The sequence below is a fragment of the Anabrus simplex genome, chromosome 1 (assembly GCF_040414725.1).
Source record: "Anabrus simplex isolate iqAnaSimp1 chromosome 1, ASM4041472v1, whole genome shotgun sequence".
Taxonomy (NCBI): Eukaryota; Metazoa; Arthropoda; class Insecta; order Orthoptera; family Tettigoniidae; genus Anabrus; species Anabrus simplex.
In genome coordinates this window covers 113,385,128-113,405,704 of record NC_090265.1, presented here as the reverse complement: position 1 = coordinate 113,405,704, position 20,577 = coordinate 113,385,128, and positions in this window count along the sequence as shown.

Below are 20,577 nucleotides of genomic sequence, written 5' to 3'. Positions count from 1 at the left end.
GAAGCGCCTCTTTCTTCGGGCAGCAGTTCAACCACCAGGTAATGGCCTTTTAATAACTTTTTTTCTTGCTATCTCAGCAGTTTAACTCTCGGGGCAGGTCCGAAGCCTTTTACCATGTAACCTTCCTCTAAAATGTAAAGACACTTGGTATCAATTCTATCTTTTTAAACTACAAATTGGGATAGAGAGTGCTTAACCCTCTCGAGCTCCCACTCCTATTTTTTTGAGGTGACTTTATTTTCACAACCGTTTCTTCCTTAATGTAATGTAAATTGTCTTCTTATATAAGTCACCTCTTTAGTATGGGATTAGCCCTTGCATTAGTGGCCTAGTGCCAAGTAGGGTTTAGTAAAGTATATTAGGAGTGCAAGTTACGTCTCCTTTCAAATTGGTATTTTGGAGGCCATGTAATTGTCCTGTTTCTTCACTGAATAGGCCTCAGTAGGTTGGGTATTTTTACCCCTGTGTTATTCGTGTTTGGAGGTCAACTTGAAAGTGGAGTTTGGTGTGGCCTTTGATAGGCTTGAACTTTAAGAGCGGGTTGCTCTTTCTTAAAATTTTGATTTCTGTGTGCCTCGAGCAGGCTTTACTGAGTAATAGGGAGCAAGAGCTCCTGACCATGATTGGGGTTTCTGCCCCTTTGTCAAACCTGGTATCTGGCTAACGTTGGGCTAATTGCTCAAGAATTATGTGTCTGGCTCTCGGAGCCCAAATCCTGTAACACTGTAATTGTACATTCTCGAATTGTTGCTAGGCTACTGAGTACCTGTTATATTTGTTATTTCTTGATCTTGAAAAGAAAATATAACCTTGTTAAATTTTAAATTAACTTTAATTTCGTAAGTTGAGACCTGCTCATCCCAGCACCTTCTTTCACCTCTACCTACCACGGAAAACTCCGTAACATTAATAATAATAATAGAAGAAGAAGAATTATAGTGAGAGGTACGCCGCTGATGATGGCACCCGAGTTCAAGTTACAGCGCCTCTCTCCCCGCGCGAGAAGCATGGTAACCGATCCCAGATGCTTATACACCGATGAAGCTGGTGTACTGGTCACAATTATTGTTACCGATATGGAACATTGTTACAATTTCAGCCGACAACTAAGTAATTTACATTCAAGAGGGCTGTTGTGAATTTGTATGCTGGAGATGGTGGGTTCGAATTCCACCGTCGACAAACCTGCAGATTATTTACTTTGGTTTCTATGGTTCAGACCGCTATCTTCCCAGTCCTAGCACTCTTCCATCTTGCTTGACGAAAACTTCTAAGTGTTAGTACGACGTTAAACCACTAGCAAAGAAATCATAACTCATAGGCGAGAAGAAATCTTGATATTTGTTTTTTAAAAGTTTCCTTTTATTGTCCTCGGTTTGTGCGTGATTGGAACCGCAATTGACTTTAATTTCGGAGAGAATTAGGAAGTTGCAATCCCAGTTATGAACTAAATGATAATACAGAATGAATTATAGGTAATCTGTTGCAAGTATTTTTTTTTAAATTAACATAAAATTGTATTAGTAACGCTGCCCCGCGGTGTAGGAGTAGAGTGTCCGCTTATTACCCGGAGGCCCCGAGTTCGCTTCCCGTCTAGATCCGGGATTTTCACCTGAATATGAGGGCTGGTTCGAGATACGCTCAGCCTACGTGATTACAATTGGGGAGCTATCTGACGGTGAGATAGCGGCCCCGGTCTAGAACCAAGAGGATTCGTCGTACTATCCACACGGCACCTCGCAATCTGCAGGTCTTCGGGCTGAGCAGTGGACGCTTGGTAGGGCCTGGCCCTGCGGGACTGTTGCGCCATGTTGGTTTTTTTTGTGTTTTTTTTTTGTAACAAGGTCAGAAATCTTTCTAGGATGAACCGACTAAGTAATGGGTTTCCTTAAAATCGTTGTAATTTTTAATGGAGCGTAAAGCCGTTGCCTAAAAAGATTGATTGATTGATTGATTGATTGATTGATTGATTGATTGATTGATTGATTGATTGATTGATTGATTGATTGATTGATTGATTGATTGATTGATTGATTGATTGATTGATTGATTGATTGATTGATTGATTGATTGATTGATTGATTGATTGATTGATTGATTGATTGATTGATTGATTGATTGATTGATTGATTGATTGATTGATTGATTGATTGATTGATTGATTGATTGATTGATTGATTGATTGATTGATTGATTGATTGATTGATTGATTGATTGATTGATTGATTGATTGATTGATTGATTGATTGATTGATTGATTGATTGATTGATTGATTGATTGATTGATTGATTGATTGATTGATTGATTGATTGATTGATTGAGATATGAATGATAATCATGTTATTCCGGATGTGAGATATACTTTTAAGACTATACTGTGTGTTTGGGGAAGGGGGATCTGGAGAGTATACAATTTAATTTTGGGGTAACGTCACCAACAACTGCTCTGAGGCAGTTTGTACGGTAAGTATTGTGAAACTCGCTGCACATCTGGTCTTTCTAGACTGTTACCATTCCCAATAAGCATGCAATTTATAGAATACATCCCATAGAAAACAAGTGACAGATTAACTTCAGCCAAGTTGCCTTGGGAAAGAAGCTGGAATCGGATTTCTGTCTCTCAGTACAATTTATGGTCTCGGCGTGTATTTGATTCAATAACAGCTCTAGATGCTGGGCTTACGTAGATGGCTGTCTGTCTCTTTCAGATAATCCTTTGTCTGAGGGACTGAGTGAAGAACTGGAAGCCTTATGATTTTGCTTAAGTATTCCACAGCGTAAATAAATATTTCCTCAGTTTTTGACCGCCTCCGTTTGAGGTGTGCTACCCGACACACCGATGTGTCACCAATTTAGGTTTCACCGTATATTAGCGGTAGTGTGTTAGCCTCCGGCCTCCTAAGATTTTATAGCAGGTCGGAACCGGATTTTTCTTACAGTGTCGCATGTAATACAGTAGATATGTGGTGGCACATTTGTTTGTTTGGTCATTGTTGTGGTTATTGTTTGGCTCATTAGTACAATAAGTGTGTAATTGATGCAGCACCACACTACCCTATCCTCTGTTAACCTTTTCGTTTCTGCGCAACTACTACACCATACATGTGTTTGTTACTATTAGTATCTATATTTTCATTAACAATTAACTGAACAAGCCTTTTTTTTCTCTTCCTCTGGCAAAATTTCGCCAAATTGTTCAACTCTCACTTCGATTCAGTATCTCTTCATTCGACATTCGATCTATCCATGTCACCTTCAGCATTCTTCTGTAACACCACATTTCAAAATATCTTGTCTTAAAAAACATCTTTCTAATTCCTTGTCTCTTCCAAAATTTCAAATGTACCGTATATGAAGAAAACAAAAGTAATGGAGTGTAGTCGAACGAATTCAAGTAATGCAGAAAACACTAATTTTTATTTTTATAAGTTGCTTTACGTTGCACCGGCAACACACATAGGTCTTATGGCAAAGACAGGAAAGGAAAGGATTAGGAACGGGAAAATGGAACTGCCTCATGTGTAAGTGTGTGGGTGAATGAGTGAATGATTGGTAAATTGAAAGGAAGTATCCTATGCGAGGGATCGAATGAATGAATGATTAGCTATCGATGGACAGAATGAACGACCAGTAGGAAATTATATATATCTTGCACATTACTATTTAAGTATTTTGTAAACTATGTAAATAATGTCTCATCTTAGGTCTGGGGAATATTTTATATGTACATGGTGGCTCGCCTTATTTCTATAGACCTTCCAAATTTCTGAACAGAATTGCCGTAAATAAATAATATTGTTCGATGTGTGCATTCTTGTTTTCTTAGAAAGGCCTTCATAGTTTATGGTAGTTTGTATTTTATACCCTCCATACTTCTGCCATCATTAGTATTCTACTACCCAAGTAACAATATACATCTGTTTGCTTTAAGACTTCATTTCCTAATCTACCGAGCGAATGGTTGCGTGGTTTGGGGCGCGTAGCTTTCATATTGCAATCGAGAGATAGTGGGTTTGAATCCCACTGTCAGTGGCCCTGAAGATTGTTTTCCGTGGTTTCCAACTTTCACACCAGGCAAATGCTGGGGCTTTACCTTAATTCAGGCCACGGCTGCTACTTTCCCGTTCCTAATCCTTTCCTTTCCTGTCTTTGCCATAAGACCTATGTGTGTTGCCGGTGCAACGTAAAGCAACTTATAAAAATAAAAATTAGTGTTTTCTGCATTACTTGAATTCGTTCGACTATAATCCATTACTTTTGTTTTAGATTTATTTTCATCTGGTACTCCTCCAAAAGTGAGTCCATATCACACATCAATTTCTCAAGATCTTCTGCAGACGTAGAAACAATATAAATATCGTCTATTTTCAGAAATTTGATCTCGGCTCATTGTATTGTGATTCTTTTTTCAAATTCCTCTTTGATTTCCTTTACCACCTGTTCAATATTGTACCGTGTTGGCGGGGTAAATAAGTAAATAAATGAGTATAGAAACTGGTAGCGTCCTATTTCTAAGATTTATTAACTAAGCACTACAATTACAGATTTACACACACACACGATAGCCGAGCTTACAACTTACACAAGTACAGTTGCCCGGCTCGCGCTCTCTCTCAGAGTCTCATGTTCTCACGCTACACAGTTCTACATTCACACACAAGGTTCCACGTAGCACTGCTACACGTTCTCTCCTTCGCCGTCAGTCCGCACTGTAGCACGCTAGTTCGAAAATCACGGCAATTCACACAGGTCGGGAAAGTATCCGCTGCACTCAGTCCGTCGAACTCCGTTCGCAGTCTGCACACGTCGTCAGCCAGTGCTCCCTTCGCGCTGCTCCAGAACACCCAAAATTCTTCTCCAGCAGCCGGTTCCAAGACACTCACACACATGACGTCAGGGAAACAGGAACGAGTCCTCGGCTCCAACAGGCAGATACTCCATCAAGCTGACATTCCTAGCCCAGGCTACCAGCGAACTCAATCTCGCTCCACTCACTCACTAACCCAGTAACTCTCACTGTCTGCAGGCAGGTCGTTCCTCTCTTATATACCTACGCTGGCCCTTCTAAAACAGTCCGGATGCTCGATGGATCCAGGAACCTCGCGAAATGGAAGACTCCAGATTAAACGTGGAGTTATTTCCATACTCCTCTGCTACGGGACCGCGGGCGGAAGCGAGTGGGACTGGTCTAGCACTTAGGTGCTGCTCATAATTGGCGCGGTTGAAGTAAGGGGGTGGGCCGAATACGGTGACGATCCGGGCCCATAGCATATTGGCATGGCGGACGCTATAACCATTACAATATAAACATTGAAAAGGAAAGGAGCCACATTGCATCATTGTCGCACTCGTTTCTGAATTGCTGCTGCTTTTCCATAGCCCTTTAGTCTAATCTCTGCAGACTGTTTTTTATACAAATTCTAGATAGTCATTTTCATTCTCGGTATCTGATTCAAACCACCTTCAGAATCTCAAATAGTTTGATCAAATTTGCATTATCGAATGACTTTCCTAGATTTACGAATGCCATGCGCGTGGGGTTATCCTCCTTAATTCGATCCGCTCTGATAAGTCGTAAATCCTGAAGTGATTGGGTGTTCCTGCACATCTTCTGAAGCCAAGCTGAGGTTCTCCCAACTCTGCTTCAACTTGTTTTTGCACTCTTCCGTAAATAATACGTATTAAAATTTTACAAATGAGAGATTCTAAACGAATAGTGCAGTAGTTTCCACACCTGCTTTCTTGAAAATAGGTATAACATCATTCCGTTTAAAATCGGATGACACTTCTTCTGTATTATATTTCTTACACAGTAAATTGAATAACTCCCTTATGCCGGTTTCCCCTAAGGCAGTCAGTAATTCTGAGGGTAAGTCATCTATCCCAGATGTACTAATAATTAAGTCTTTGAAAATTTTCTCGAGTAATGGCCCCAAAATTGTTTCTCCCACTTAATCCACATCAACAGTCTTTTTTTTTCTTTGTTCCAGAAACTCATCATCTCATATTATTTGTTTGGTATCCGGCAAAATTAATGAAATTGTCAGACATAGGTTGCCGTACAGAGATCCGGCTATTCTGTAATTTGGTAGAGTGAAAAGGAACGACAAAATTCACACGCAAGCGGACTAATATTATTTTGCTAGTGGCTTTACGTAGCACTGACACAGATAGGTATTATGGCGACGATGGGATAGGAAAGGCCTAGGAGTTGAAAGGAAGCGGCCGTGGCCTTAATTAAAGTACAGCCCCAGAATTTCCCTGGTGTGAAAATGGGAAACCACGAAAACCATCTTCAGGGCTGCCGACAGCGGGATTCGAACCCACTATCTCCCGGATACAAGCTCACAGCCGCGCGTCCCTAACCCCAAGGCCAACTCGCCCTGTCAAGCAGACTAAGAAACTTCAAATATGAAACACTGTAGCAGAGCTATACAATAATAATTATGATAATAAATACCGAGTGAGTTGTCCGTGTGGTTTGGGTCGCCTATGAGCTTGCATTCAGGAGATGATGGGTTCAAATCGCACCGTCGGCAGCCCTGAAGATGGATTTACCTAGTTTCCAATTTTCATGCCAGGCAAATGCAGAGGCTGTATCTTAATTAAGGCCATGACCGTTACCTTTCCAATCCCATCCCTTCTTTACTTTATATTATGTGTTCTTATCCGAGTTCAAAACATAATATCCTACGCTCATAATAAACGAGATAGTTTCAGGTAAAAAGTCACCGAATCCAGTATAATTCCAAAACAAATAGGTGAAGTAACCAAAATTTGAGAAGTGGGTGTTAAAATTCAAAAATATTTATATTATCATGTAAAAGAAGTTTTGATCTCCTATCAAACCAAAACCCATGGTGCAATAACACCGAAGGTCCATGGCTTACCAAGGGACAGCTGCTCAACCCGAAGGCCTACCGATGATCATGTGTCGTGCAGTCGTCAAGACGAATCCCCTCAGCCGTTATTCTTGATTTCCCAGACCGGGGATGCCTTCTCACTGCGAGATAGCTCCTATTTGTAATTACGTAGGCTGAGAGGACCACAAACCAGCCCTTCGATCCAGGTAAAAAAAAAGCCTGACCAGGCCGAGAATCGAAACAGTGGCCTCCGGGCAAGAGGCAGGCACACTACCCCTACATTGCAGGGCCGGTTTAGTTCTCCTATATGTCCGTGACAGAGTGTCCTGTACCTCTGATTCATAATTTCTTACTGTTTTGTTATTTTTTATTGTTACCTGATCATATTGTTATAACAAAGTTTCCATACAAAGCACAAATGGCACAGAATAGTCAGCAATGAACCCGCGGACCTTTACAGTTCAACAGATTCGCTTTTGTCATTGAGGTACTATGTTACTATGTTCCATTGACGGTGAACGTGATTACGATGAAGCTGAAACTGCGCATATTGCAGTAAATTAGCCCATTATACTGCGTTAAGTCGTTATTAAATCTCATTATTTAAACACCGTCCGGATCCATGGCTAAATGGTTAGCGTGCTGGCCTTTGACCACAGGAGTCCCGGGTTCGATTCCTGGCAGGGTTGGGAATTTTAACCATTAGTGTTTAATTTCGATGGCACGGGAGCTGGGCGTATATCTCGTCTTCATCATAATTTCGTCCTCATCACGATGCGCAGGTCGCCTCCGGGAGTCAAAGCAAAAGACCTGCACCTGGCGAGCCGAACATGTCCTCGGAAACACTGGCACTAAAATCCATACGCCATTTCATTTCATTCAAACACCATCCTAATACACAATATAATTTTCAAGGAAAATTCCACCCCACAATTGACTGGAATTTGCACCTCGGTCACCTAGACAGTAATCCACCAGATAAGGTACTACCGTAATCACAGCCCTTTACTATAATTTCTTAATAATGCGGATGTTAATTATTGTTATTATTAACAAATACATCGCAACTGGGAAATATCTCACTGGCAGTGATCGTGTACAGTAGAGTGATAATCAAGTACTGTAAGATTAAAATATAATTACATACATTAAAAACAATATTACGTAAACTTTTGACATGCCAATTTCAATGGCGGTAGCTCCCAACGTATTAACCGCACTGATGCACCTCATATGAATGTAAATTTATTGCGAGTGAATTTCCGAAATTTGAATGAACTTAATATGAAACAAGGTTTTATGAATAGAAACCTCAGGCTGATCAATGAGAACAAAAGCAGCTTTCGTTGCAGTTCTCTAAATGGCTTTGTTTTATTCAGTGGCGTAGAGCGCCAAGTGTTAGCTTTTGTTTCGATATAATGATTATGACAGTTGTGTTGAATACTTGAAAGTGACTTCATCGCACGTAACTAGGATGATCCAGTCTGTCTGGAGATAATGAGCGCTTGAGTACTGCTCATGATGAGCCCTTGTGGCAAGGGCCGTACTGCCAGTGACAGGAGAACCACGTCTTGCCCAGAACAGCAGACGCACTCAGCCTATATTGGAACTTAATGTCAGGCCCGGCTCGTCTGCTTTACTGTCGTGCTAAAGGTTAAGTTGAAGAGAAAATAGATCTTGATAACTCCGAAACTGTAACGAAAGAAAGAGGTAGAATGGCTTCAACTTGTCAATGAAGTCTTACGTCGTTGTTTATGCATGACGTGGTTTCCCGTTAAAGTAACTTAATACGAGAATTTTCCTATCGACATGGCCCTTTACTTATTATAATACAGCGATAATTGCGATGTATTTGTTAATAATAACAATAATTAACATCCGCATTATTAAGAAATTATAGTAAAGGGCTGTGATTACGGTAGTACCTTATCTGGTGGATTACTGTCTAGGTGACCGAGGTGCAAATTCCAGTCAATTGTGGGGTGGAATTTTCCTTGAAAGATCGCATGGGATCTGGAAGGTCATCTGACCGCATGAGGAGTTGTCATTTCCTACCTCGTCAATGATAAAGTTGGCAACTTTATTTATCTGTTTCTTTGAAGTCTCTGCACTCAGAGCTTTTAAATCTGAAGAATTGTTTAAGGAACTCCTTGTAAATTCACTCTACCAGAATTCATTCTTACTCTTTGAAGGGTAGTTAAGATTTCCCTTTATTTAGAGTCTTTATTTTAAGAACATAGGTATAAATCTCCCAGGTTCAGGAAAATACAACAATATCACTAGTGTAACGTTTCAATGGCTTCTTGTAGTTGATGGAAATCGGGTAATTATCTGTTCAGTATAATATTTTGTCAGATACAGGACCATTGGAGGATGAGTAGGCCCTATTGCTAGGTGTGAAGCTCAACATTTCTACTACACCTGTGACGTGAGAGTCACCACTCGTGGACAATCACTGACAACCAGCAGCTCATTGAGGGCCGATTGGAGGAGGTCCGTGTCAGGAACATTGCCACTGGAATAAGTTTCAGATATGTGAATTTCCACAAAGGCATAATATGTGAGTTACTAAAAAGGTATACGTGAATTCTCAAAAACATAGACGCAGGGAGTAAAGAATACAGAGAGATATCTTGGAGTTCTGACAGTGAAGCCCAATGACACTGCTCTACACAGGGGCCGTGGTCATATATAGGCGCGAGAACGCATGTCGCTTCTTTTTGACAGCAAAACCCATCACAGCTCACTGAAGTGAATACAGTGAGCGCAAATTGTAAAAACGGGAATTTTCAGACGTGAACACCGTAAGACACACTAAAACGTAAAAGTGATACTAATATTAAGTTGGTGTTGAAGCCATTGTAATGCCGTGTTGTGCGCACGTTTTCACGAATCGGAAAACCAAAAATATTCCTGGAATAACGTCCCACACCTAAGATTATGAGTATGGTTTATAATATGCAGTACAGTATATTAAATTACCTCCATTGTTATTGTGCTAGTATTTCGGAGTACTAGAAGCACCGCCCACACTTCGTAAGAATTTTTAGGTTAGACTTAATACCTACCTTTGAAATACGTATTCCGTTGTGAGTGGTGGTGGTAGAAGAAACCTATGGTAGCACCTGCCTGTCATAAAAGGCGAATAAAGGGGCCCAATGGGCTATTAACTTGGGAGTGTGGGTTGGCGACCACGGTGCCCTTAGCTGAGACATGTAATGTTTCCACTTGTGTCAGACTCCTCACTTTCATCTGTCATATCCAGCCTCTCTTGGTCAACTCTTGTTCTTTTCAACCCCAACGGTATTACGTGTGGAGGACTAGGGAGTCCCATTTACACGCCCTCCGATTAGTTTTAATAGGGGATGGTTTATTTTATGGTTGTACTTCCTATTAAAACAATAATCACCACCACCACCACTCTAAAATATGTAGTACCGTAAACAATGTTGCTAAGCCTAGTTTGGTGATATGTTGCACATACCCCTGAAGAATTCAGATTGCGGTATGATGCTATTACGTATTAGTATACTCCTTATCTTCACCGATGTCCGGTAAAAATTTACATCTCCTACTTCCAAGATACTCAGTGTATAGTACTGATAATCAGCTATCGAGAGAGTGGATTTAAACTTGCGAGTCGTGAGAAACTCTTCTGCAGAGCTTAGTAATAAATCATTAATAGGTGTGTTGTCTGGAGAATTCTGTTACAGTTAATCGCCGTCTTATTTAGAAAACGATTTTACATAATTGTTTCCCTACATGCACAACTGCCATGTTTGTTCTACATGGGGGGCCTGGCCGCTGGCTTCAAGCGATAGCTAGAGAGAGTAGTGTAGCGGGCAGCTCCCTGTTTTCTTTACTCCCTGCATGATGGAACTCTTTTAAGACAAAAGTTGTCCGTCGCACTTCGTGCAGATCTTGGAACTACGCTATCAGCATTGTTGGTGTCGTATAAAAATTGTACATCTCAAGCAGCAAGGCAGATGGACGCAGTCCTGTCAGCATGGTTAAAACCCTCCCCGTCCCCCACGGCACTTAACGCCCTTGAAAGGGCCTTGGCCTGCCCAGCGACCCCTGCTCAGCCCGAAGGCCCGCAGATTACGAGGGGCCGTGGTGTCAGTATGACGCATCCTCTCGGCCGTTATTCTGGGCATTCAAGACCGGGGCCGCCATCTTACCGTCAGATAGCTCCTCAATTCTAATCACGTAGGCTGAATGGAGCTCAAACCAGCCCTCAGGTCGAGAGAAAAATCCCTGATCTGGCCGGGAATCGAACCCGGGGCCTCCGGGCGAGAGGTAGGCACGCTACGGGGCCGCCTCGTCACCATGATTAAAACTTCACATATCTGTGGTTGTATGACTATGAGCACAATTGCAATTACAAGTGTTGCATATGAAAATGAAAAATGAAAATCTACAGCCTGTTTCCAGTCATTCGATCGGTTCAGGAATATAATGAATGAAGCCCCATCTAGCAGCGAAGATAAGAATTGTGCCGGCTGCCGAAGCCTATCGCAATCCTCTGGGGCAATGATGAATGACTGACAGATCAAATGAAATGATACTGGAGACTGTTGCTGTAATAAGAGATGACAGGGAAAACATAAGTACCCGGGGACAAACCTGTCTGCCTTCATTCTGTCCAGCACAAATCTCACATGAAATGACAGGGATTTGAACCAGTGATAGGCCGGCGTGCTTCCGCCTGAGGCACGGAGGCTTCGTTCGAGTGTTGCATATATATCTTAACTAATTTCTGTTGTGCAATTGTTTGCTTTGCAATTACTTCGAACACATCCCCACGTACACTTGCTACATTTACATGTATAATAAACATGAAATGGACAATTATTCACCACTAAAAGCCGTTTATTTCTCTTCGCTGTTCATCCGCTGCAACTCCACAATATAGACTTGAGCGATGTTCATTAAGGATACTTCAGGGTGATATCCCTCCGCCAGTACAACGCCACCTTGCCACACGCTGGAAGGTATCTTTTCGGCATTTCACATAACATTCCGAAAATACTTTCGTGAAATTTCACATACACTATGTGTCATAACAGTACTGTAATTACGAACATAATATGAATGAATGAATGAATGAATGAATGAATGAATGAATGAATCAATCAATCAATCAATCAATCAATCAATCAATCAATCAATCAATCAATCAATCAATCAATCAATCAATCAATCAATCAATCAATCAATCAATCAATCAATCAATCAATCAATCAATCAATCAATCAATCAATCAATCAATCAATCAATCAATCAATCAATCAATCAATCAATCACCATTGATCTTCATTTAGGACTATCAGCCAGCTGGCAGTTTCCCTATTAATTCTTTATCAAATCTGATTTCAAAGAAGTTGGAAATTTGTCAAACATCTCCCTTGATAAATTATTCCAATTTCTATTCCTACGAACGAGTAATTTCCCCAGTTTGTTCACTTGAATTCAAACTTCATCTTCTTATTATGATATATCTTACTGTTGATAACTGCAATAAAGCTTATTCGTATACTAATGTCATTCCAAGCCATCTCCCCACTGACAGCTTTAACATCAAGGTATGTTATTATAACATACAAGGTGATCACGGCAATACGTATCTAACTGTACCGTTACAGCATTTATTTATCAAAATGTTCGCGTTAAAGTCTCGCGCATTGGATCATATGACTGAAAAACTGATTATTTCAGTATGCCCCATATGTAGACCTCTGAGGAAGTGAGATCCATGGAGTGGGAAGATCATGGGAATCTCATTCCACGAGAAACTAAGCGATCTACGAAGTGCTGTTGCAGAAGGTCAACTGTCTCTCTTGTGATGTTGGCTGTAGCTCCATTTTGTTGCATCCATTGTCGTTGCAGTGGCAGCGTTCTGATGACATTCAGTTCATTTTGCTATTCAAAGCATGTTTGTAATTTCAACACTGTTAGTTTTGCTGCATACCGTATGCTCATTTTCAAACAGCTATATCTGTTCGAGTTTTGTGGCAATTCACCAAGTCCAGTACAGTCTACTTAGACAAGATTTGGCAAGCTGTCACTAAGCACTAGGGTGTTGTTTATAAACGATGGGCGCGCCGAGTTTGACTTCGAAGATATAACTTGGTTCATCGTATGTAGCGACTACTGCAATCGCCTTGCGAAAGAAAAGGTGCTTCCGCTTTGTAGTTCGAATATGTTCCAGTACCCACATAAGCCTGACCATTTCACACCGTTGGACACAATAACAGAGAGACTGACGTCACCTCGACTATATCTTATGCAGAAACATCGCGTGCGGATGGGAGCAGGTAGTATAGTGGGCTAAGTGATAAACGTACTACTACACGTGAACAGTTTGGTTAAGACCGCAGCACCTTGATGATAAGCTATAAGTGCATTTAATATAGCCTAATAATATTAAATCGATATTGTTGTTACACCAAATTCGATCTACTGCATTTCTGACAGAAACACGTACTCTATGCCATAAAGCATGCTGTCGTGTCTCCGATGGAGTCCATCCATTTATTCTGCATATTTTATATGTTTCAATGTTTCTATTCAAGAAGAATTTGTCAGTTTTGTACTTCTGTCTATAAGATTTTTCGTATTTGATGTGGTTTATGCATGTACATTCATTCAATGAGAACTCATCGCTTCATATTTTGTAATGCATTATCCGTCATTTGATTGGAGTTTCTACAAGTACGGCAGATTCTAAGGGCATTTTTTTCCATCAACTGTTTCATCAAGGACCTTAGCTCTAAACTAGACCTTATCCTAGGAAAACTTTGAAAATGTATGTGCGTTAAACTGACAACATGATTTCAAGATGGGATGACTCCCCAAATAAATTCAGACAAGTTTGATGAACTTAACTAAGAGCAACGGTGATTGTAAAATAAGCTAACAAGAAACTAAAACAACAGGTATAAAATTATGTGACAGGTAATAAAACTAAAATTAAATTGTACGGATCTGGAATAGATTGACGTAATAAAAATGGCGTATGTCCTCCGAAGAGGACTGCTGAAAGTCTTTCGAGTTGACGGTGTAGTGTAACGGAGACCTGCGCGTTTGCGAGCACGTGGGCTGCCTATGATGAATAATTCTAATGCTTAAAATGATAGCCCCACGCCAGTCCGCTAACTATTGACATTAACGAATGAAGGATGAAATCTCCAACTCAGCCGGGAATCGAACTTGGGACCCCCTTGAACCGCACATTGAAATAATTACATTAGTGGATATATGCCTCAATATATCGTTAAAACGAAAGAAGTTACATGCTTTGTTTATAAATAATTGGGATGTATAGGAATAAGTGTATTCAAACGAACGCAAACACTTACACCGACACCCCTAGTCAGAGGAATGAAAAAAAATTCCCAGTTCGGCCTGGAATCTAACCAGATGTCCTCTAAAACGAATGGCAATGCGCTGACCATTCAGCCAAGGAGCCCTTCATAAGAGTAGATTATGATATTATTTATTAAATAAGTCGTCGAATGATTATTCCTAGCCTTATACGACCACAGTGACTGATGCTTAGTGCCATTCTTACTTCTGTAATGATCTCAGACGTGACTGCTTATCCCCACTTCTGTCTTAAAGATGGCGATACGTGGTGCACTGAAGAACATTCTTAGTATTGTAGGTGTATAGTTCCTTTATTTCATCCATTTTGTCATCCAACATCCGCTGATGATCTATTTCGTAAGCTTCAGTTTGATTATAGCCGATATCATGTGACACCTTTCAGGGCCATTTACGAAAAAGCATAAATAAAAACATAAATAAATAAAGGAATAAATAAGTAAAAATATTTCCGCTGAGCTCCCCAAGTTGTCTGTTCTATATTGCTGGTAAGCCTGGATTGAGTCATGAACTGTTTTCTACCGTTGCGTGTCTCATGCTATCATAAAATTCCAGACCTAAGCTGGAACAGTGTGTTTCCCTAATATATGTTTTTCTCTTCCAGATGTTTATCAGTTTGTGCTGTTTATTTTATCTCTCACGCTCTTTTCGTTCGGTCATTTCGTTTCTTGTCAGTTACGTATGGAATTCCCTGTATTTCTTGCTTATACTTTCTCTATAACATTTGTTCAATCTGATCAGCTGCCGAATAATTTTAATGTCATCACGCTTCGACCGAATGGTACTCGCAGTGTATTATTTTAATGAACAATAAGCAAAATAGAAAACTGTAGCTTTTCAACGGAATGAAATAACATATAATAATAATAATAATAATAATAATAATAATAATAATAATAATAATAATAATAATAATGAAGAATGTGCGTCAGAAAGAGTGGATAAGATTGGAAAATTTGGGATTGAATCATCCTGAAAAAAGGAAATTGCTAAGAAAACTCTTAGGTCCAACTGTAAAAAATGGAATGGGTAGACTCAAATCTATCAAAGAATTGTATCGAAGAACAGAAGGATTGGTTGAACTGATGAGGAAGGGCAGGTTACAGTTCTATGTACACATGTTGAGGATGGACATTAACAGACTAACGAAGAGAATCTTTGAATTCTTCTGGAAGAGGAAGAGAGAGGTGAAATGGTTTCAAGAAGTGAGGTTGGAATTGACAAAGATGGGAGTTCCAGAAGATTACATCATGGATAGAAATTTATTTAGACAACTCGTCTAAACGTTCTGTGGATTCCAAGAGACTGGGGAAAGGCTAGTGAGAAAAGCGAGATCCTGTACAGAAGAATTAAGTAGGAGAAATAATGAAAGGATACTGGCAGAGAGTGAAGGCGGAGAAGGCTAAAACTACTACAATGATTGTCAATCGTGGCCCGTTGACGGTCCAAACGAAGCAAAAAATTTAAAAGAATAATAATATATCACACTTAATACGCAAACTAAAATAATAAATACTAATAATACTATAAATTGGGTGTGTGAGAGTTTTTCACATGCAAGAAGTGTCTCAGAAACTATTGGACAAATTTTGAAACCGTTATCACCACTAGAAGAACTGTATCATTCCGGTGAACACGGACTACGTGTTATGCCGGAAAATCAATGACTTCTCACGAGAAACATGATTTAAAAAATCATAGCTGCAATAATAAATCTGAATGTTTGTGTGTTTGTTTGTTTGTTTGTTTGTTTGTTTGTTTGTTTGTTTAGGTTTCTCTTACGTAAATTATAGTTGATTAGTAGAGCTAAAATTTGGCAGTTGTATTGCTGGTACCTTTGATTAACATATAGGCACATAGGTAGGGCCCAGATCCATATGCACTAAAAACTCCAAAAATATGCATGTACATATGCACTACACAAGTTGAAAATATGCACGAAAATATGCACTAAACAAAATACACTTACCAAACGCATTATTGAATTTTAACTCAGTGTTAAATTGATGAACATGTTTCATTCCTTGCAAAATAATGCGTGGCGGTTGGATATCAACGGTTTTTCAATGTTTTCAGGGGTCAATGCCTTTCTCTTACCGGACAAAATTAATTTATACGCTCAAAATCATCGTTCTGCGTCGACGGACCTAACTGGGGAATACTTCTACATTGGCACTGGCTGCTCGGAACAATCTTCTCGGAAAAACTGCCTGGTTCCACTTATGTAATTGCTTATGGATTGAATCCTCTTCAGTCCTGGGTTCGAGCCCACCACCGTACAGCGTTTCCTTTTTTCACCAGTTTCACTAGGGACGCCAGTAAAAAAAATGGAATTTTGAATTAACTGAAAGGATTCGTGTGATCTTAATGTGACGTTCATCTATGGCACAAAAAAACGGACTTTTATTTTGGTTGTTATCAATAGTGCTAAATGACAGATACTACGTCGCAACTTAAAGTTTCATCTGCCATTGATGCAGTCTTCTAGAAAAAAATACGAAGCTGCATCTGTGACTAAAAGGCGCAAGGACCGAGCTCGATAGCTGCAGTCGCTTAAGTGCGGCCAGTATCCAGTATTCGGGAGATAGTGGGTTCGAACCCCACTGTCGGCAGCCCTGAAGATGGTTTTCCGTGGTTTCCCATTTTCACACCAGGCAAATGCTGGGGGTGTACCTTAATTAAGGCCAGGGCCGCTTCCTTCCCACTCCTAGCCCATTCTTGTCCCATCGTCGCCATAAGACCTACTGTGTCGGTGCGACGTAAAGCCAATAGCAAAAAAAAAAAAAACGCAAGGAATCGTCGACAAATCTTGCAACTGTAGCGTGACTGTTCTCTTCTAGGATTTTGCAGAAAAGTGAATGAGATTTGCCGTGTTCTTCTGGATATAATTTACCCATTATGAAGTTTGCAAAATATCAACCACACGAATCGGTTGTTTCATCTACCGATATCCAGGCACAGTCCCCTCCTATATCAGATCGTATCGAATCCATGACGGAAGCGGGTAGTGGAAGTAAATTCTTCTACCCTAGTTCTTCCTAAGGGTAGAATCATCTGGCATCCTTTGATTAGCACAATACCTTTAAAGTCACGAGTGTAGATGTGGATTATTCAATTTATGCAGCGGAATGTAGCTGCATACAAAATATTTATAAATATCAGCGGAAAATGTTCTAACCTCACACTGTGTTGTCACTTCTGTTAAAAGTGGCTGTTGCGTATTCTTACTCTGTTCTTTTGATCTGAGGTGTGAAGCTGTTTGTGAATGCTGTTCAATTTGAATATTTTAACCTCATTTTACATTCTTGCTGCACACTTGACAATACACTACACCAGGGCCTCTCAGGGTGCATGCGCGTGGTGCATGCACTGTGCACGGTGCAAAAGACGACTTGGCTTGGTTGACCGGAGTGCAGACCCCCCACTCCTCGATTTGGAGCAATAGCGCTAACTCTCTCTTTCCTCACGCCTCTCTCGCTCGCTCCGCCTGTCTCCCTCTCCCCCATTTGCGCCGTAGCGCTCCAAATCCGGGCTGAGTTGAGCCGAGTATAGCCGAGTAGCCCAGAGACGAAGCGTTGATCCGAGCCATACCGAGCGGCACCGAGCGGCACCGATGCACAGTGCACGGAGCTCTTGCGCCTCGCTCTGCACGCGTGAGATTTTGGGCGTTTGAGAGGCCCTGCACTACACCACCGTCACTTGTATAGTCACTATTGTGTGATATCAATGTTTAATTAAAAAGGACCTAGAGCTCTTATCTTTAGGCATTTCTACAGTTTAACCTGATTAAACCCTGAAGCAGACGAAGAGCAAGTGAACAGAAGAACGCAGTTGATTAAGCAAACCATGGGTGGCTACTGTAAGGAGGAAGGAATGTCAGAAAGAAAACTGTTGTGAAAAGGGCCATTATCTGTTTACCTGCTTATATTGTGACACTGAAAGCACTTTCCTTAATCAGGGGAGGCTTCTCATGTTGCCAAGGGATGAACAACATGTAGATTTCATTAGATTTTTTATTTTGTTCAGATATATTAGATAATCGATAACACATAAGAGAAAAATATATCTATATATGCATTAACGTTCAAAATATGCAATTTGCATATGTGCATATGCATTTTTAAAAATCCGGGCCCTACATATAGCCTACTTACTTTCACGCTCTTGCTTAAGGAAGTTGTGACTCGTTTATGGAGAGACGGAATGTGTTGACATTTGCAAGCAAATTCTAGGAAGTTATTAAACACGGGTATTTCAAACATTAATACTTGCACGGAGGACCAAGGAAGTTCGGAATGCAGAAATAGGGAATTGGAAGTCCCTGCCGTTCAATAGACTTCATTGCTACAGTTGATAGCTGGTGGCAACTAGCGTTCTATGTTGAACTGGTGATAATTGTTCTGCAGCTGTAGAATTCACCGAGAGCACCAAACAGAAAACTTTGTGGATCTGCAATGGACATCTGTATATTGTGGACTATACCAATAAATATCATTTGACTTGGCAGTGCGTAGATTTCGAGAAAAGGCATTATAAAGGAAGAATAACAACAAAAATAATACAGTTTTAAGTGAGGAAAGTCATGTTTGCATTCCGGATGAAGCGGTGAATGAAGTGAGGACAAAAGTGCAAAGCAATCAGTACATTGCATCCGACGGAAAACAAGGGGACCTAAAAAAGACCAGATTGATTCTGAAGGAGTACGAGTTGTTCCTCATTCTTCACCGACGAAACTTTTGATCAAAGCTGATCGTAGAAGCTCTTGGTAAGGAAAATTCCAGCTGTCTACGCACTGCTATCAAAACAAGAAACTGGAAACATATGGTTTGAAGCTGTTAAAACAAGGATGGAAATCTGTGACACTCACTATGAACTTTGAAATGGTCATCGTCCAGTCGACTATAACGCTATTTACTGAACCTGAGATTTTTAGCTGTAGCTACCATTTTCATCAGTGCCTATAGAGAAAAATCCAATACTGTGGCCTTGATACTGTGTGGAGAGAAAATGAAGAAATTAGACTCCACATTCGAATGAGTTCAGTAAGAGCGCATGCTCTTCTAGCAATGATTAATGATGGTCAGCTACGTATTCAGGACAGACCGTCTGAAAACCAGAATCTACAGGTATTTTACGACTATGTCGTCGATCAATGACTGGATAACGAGCATATGCCAAGGAATATGCGGAGCTGTTGTGGAAGGTGGCACCAGATCAATAACCTTTCTGAAGACTGGAACCAAAATATTAAACAGTTGAATTTCGAGACCGCACCCGAATATATATTAATTACTGATCAAATCTCTTAGAGGTGATGCAGAGTACTACGGTAACCAATTTGACAGGATAGTTTTAAATATTGATGGGAAAAAACCATTCATATCCCATCGTCGCCATAAGATCTATCTGTGTCGGTGCGACGTAAAGCCACTAGCAAAAAATAATACTGATTTGTTTGCATATACGACTCTATCTGCAGACAGTACATTAGCACCGTGTATGACTCTACCTTATTTTCGTTGATTAGCAAGGGACATAAGTAGGTTAAACAAGAAATAAAATAAAAACTAAAATACATCCAGTCAGCTATCATGGCATGGAAGTTCACTGCAAGATACTGGACTAATAATAACAGAGTGTTTTACCTAACATTCTTCAGGTTTTTATGACAATGTTTAGCTATATCCCGGAAATATGACTGTTCTTAGGAAAACTTACGGTATCTATGCACATGTCAGTTCCGTCACTGCATCTTTCAGCAGCCGGGACATTGTTCTCTTAATGTGTTATTTTCAATAGCCTTAATTATTTTCGACTACTTACGATATGCATTAATTTATAATGTAAAATACATGCACGTTAGGGAGCCTTATCTCAGTACTAACGAGTTGCTGCTCTGTGTTCTTAGTGCAGACGCTTATTTGGACGCTTTTTGTTTCAGAGATTGTTGTAATTAATGTTGTGTGTTACCGGAAAGATACTTTGACCTTAATTTCTATTAAAATGTCCACGATTCAAAGAGTTACATAACTAGATAGGATGATGTAATGTTTACTTCCTTGAAGCAATAATACGTAATAGTGTAAATACTTTCAGTTAACTTGATTACTTCCTTATACTTGATTACTTTTCAAGTACCCTTCCACAGACTTGCATTTTTCGTTCAAAGTTTCGAGTAAAGATTTAATTCGCAGTTACGATCAACAAGTCGCAAGGAAACGCATATGACTATATTGAACCTGTGGGTAGAAGACGATAGTCTGAATATATGGATGGATTTGTGTGAGGATTTTTTTTTGTTTCTTATTGCCAGTTATTGGGTTGTTT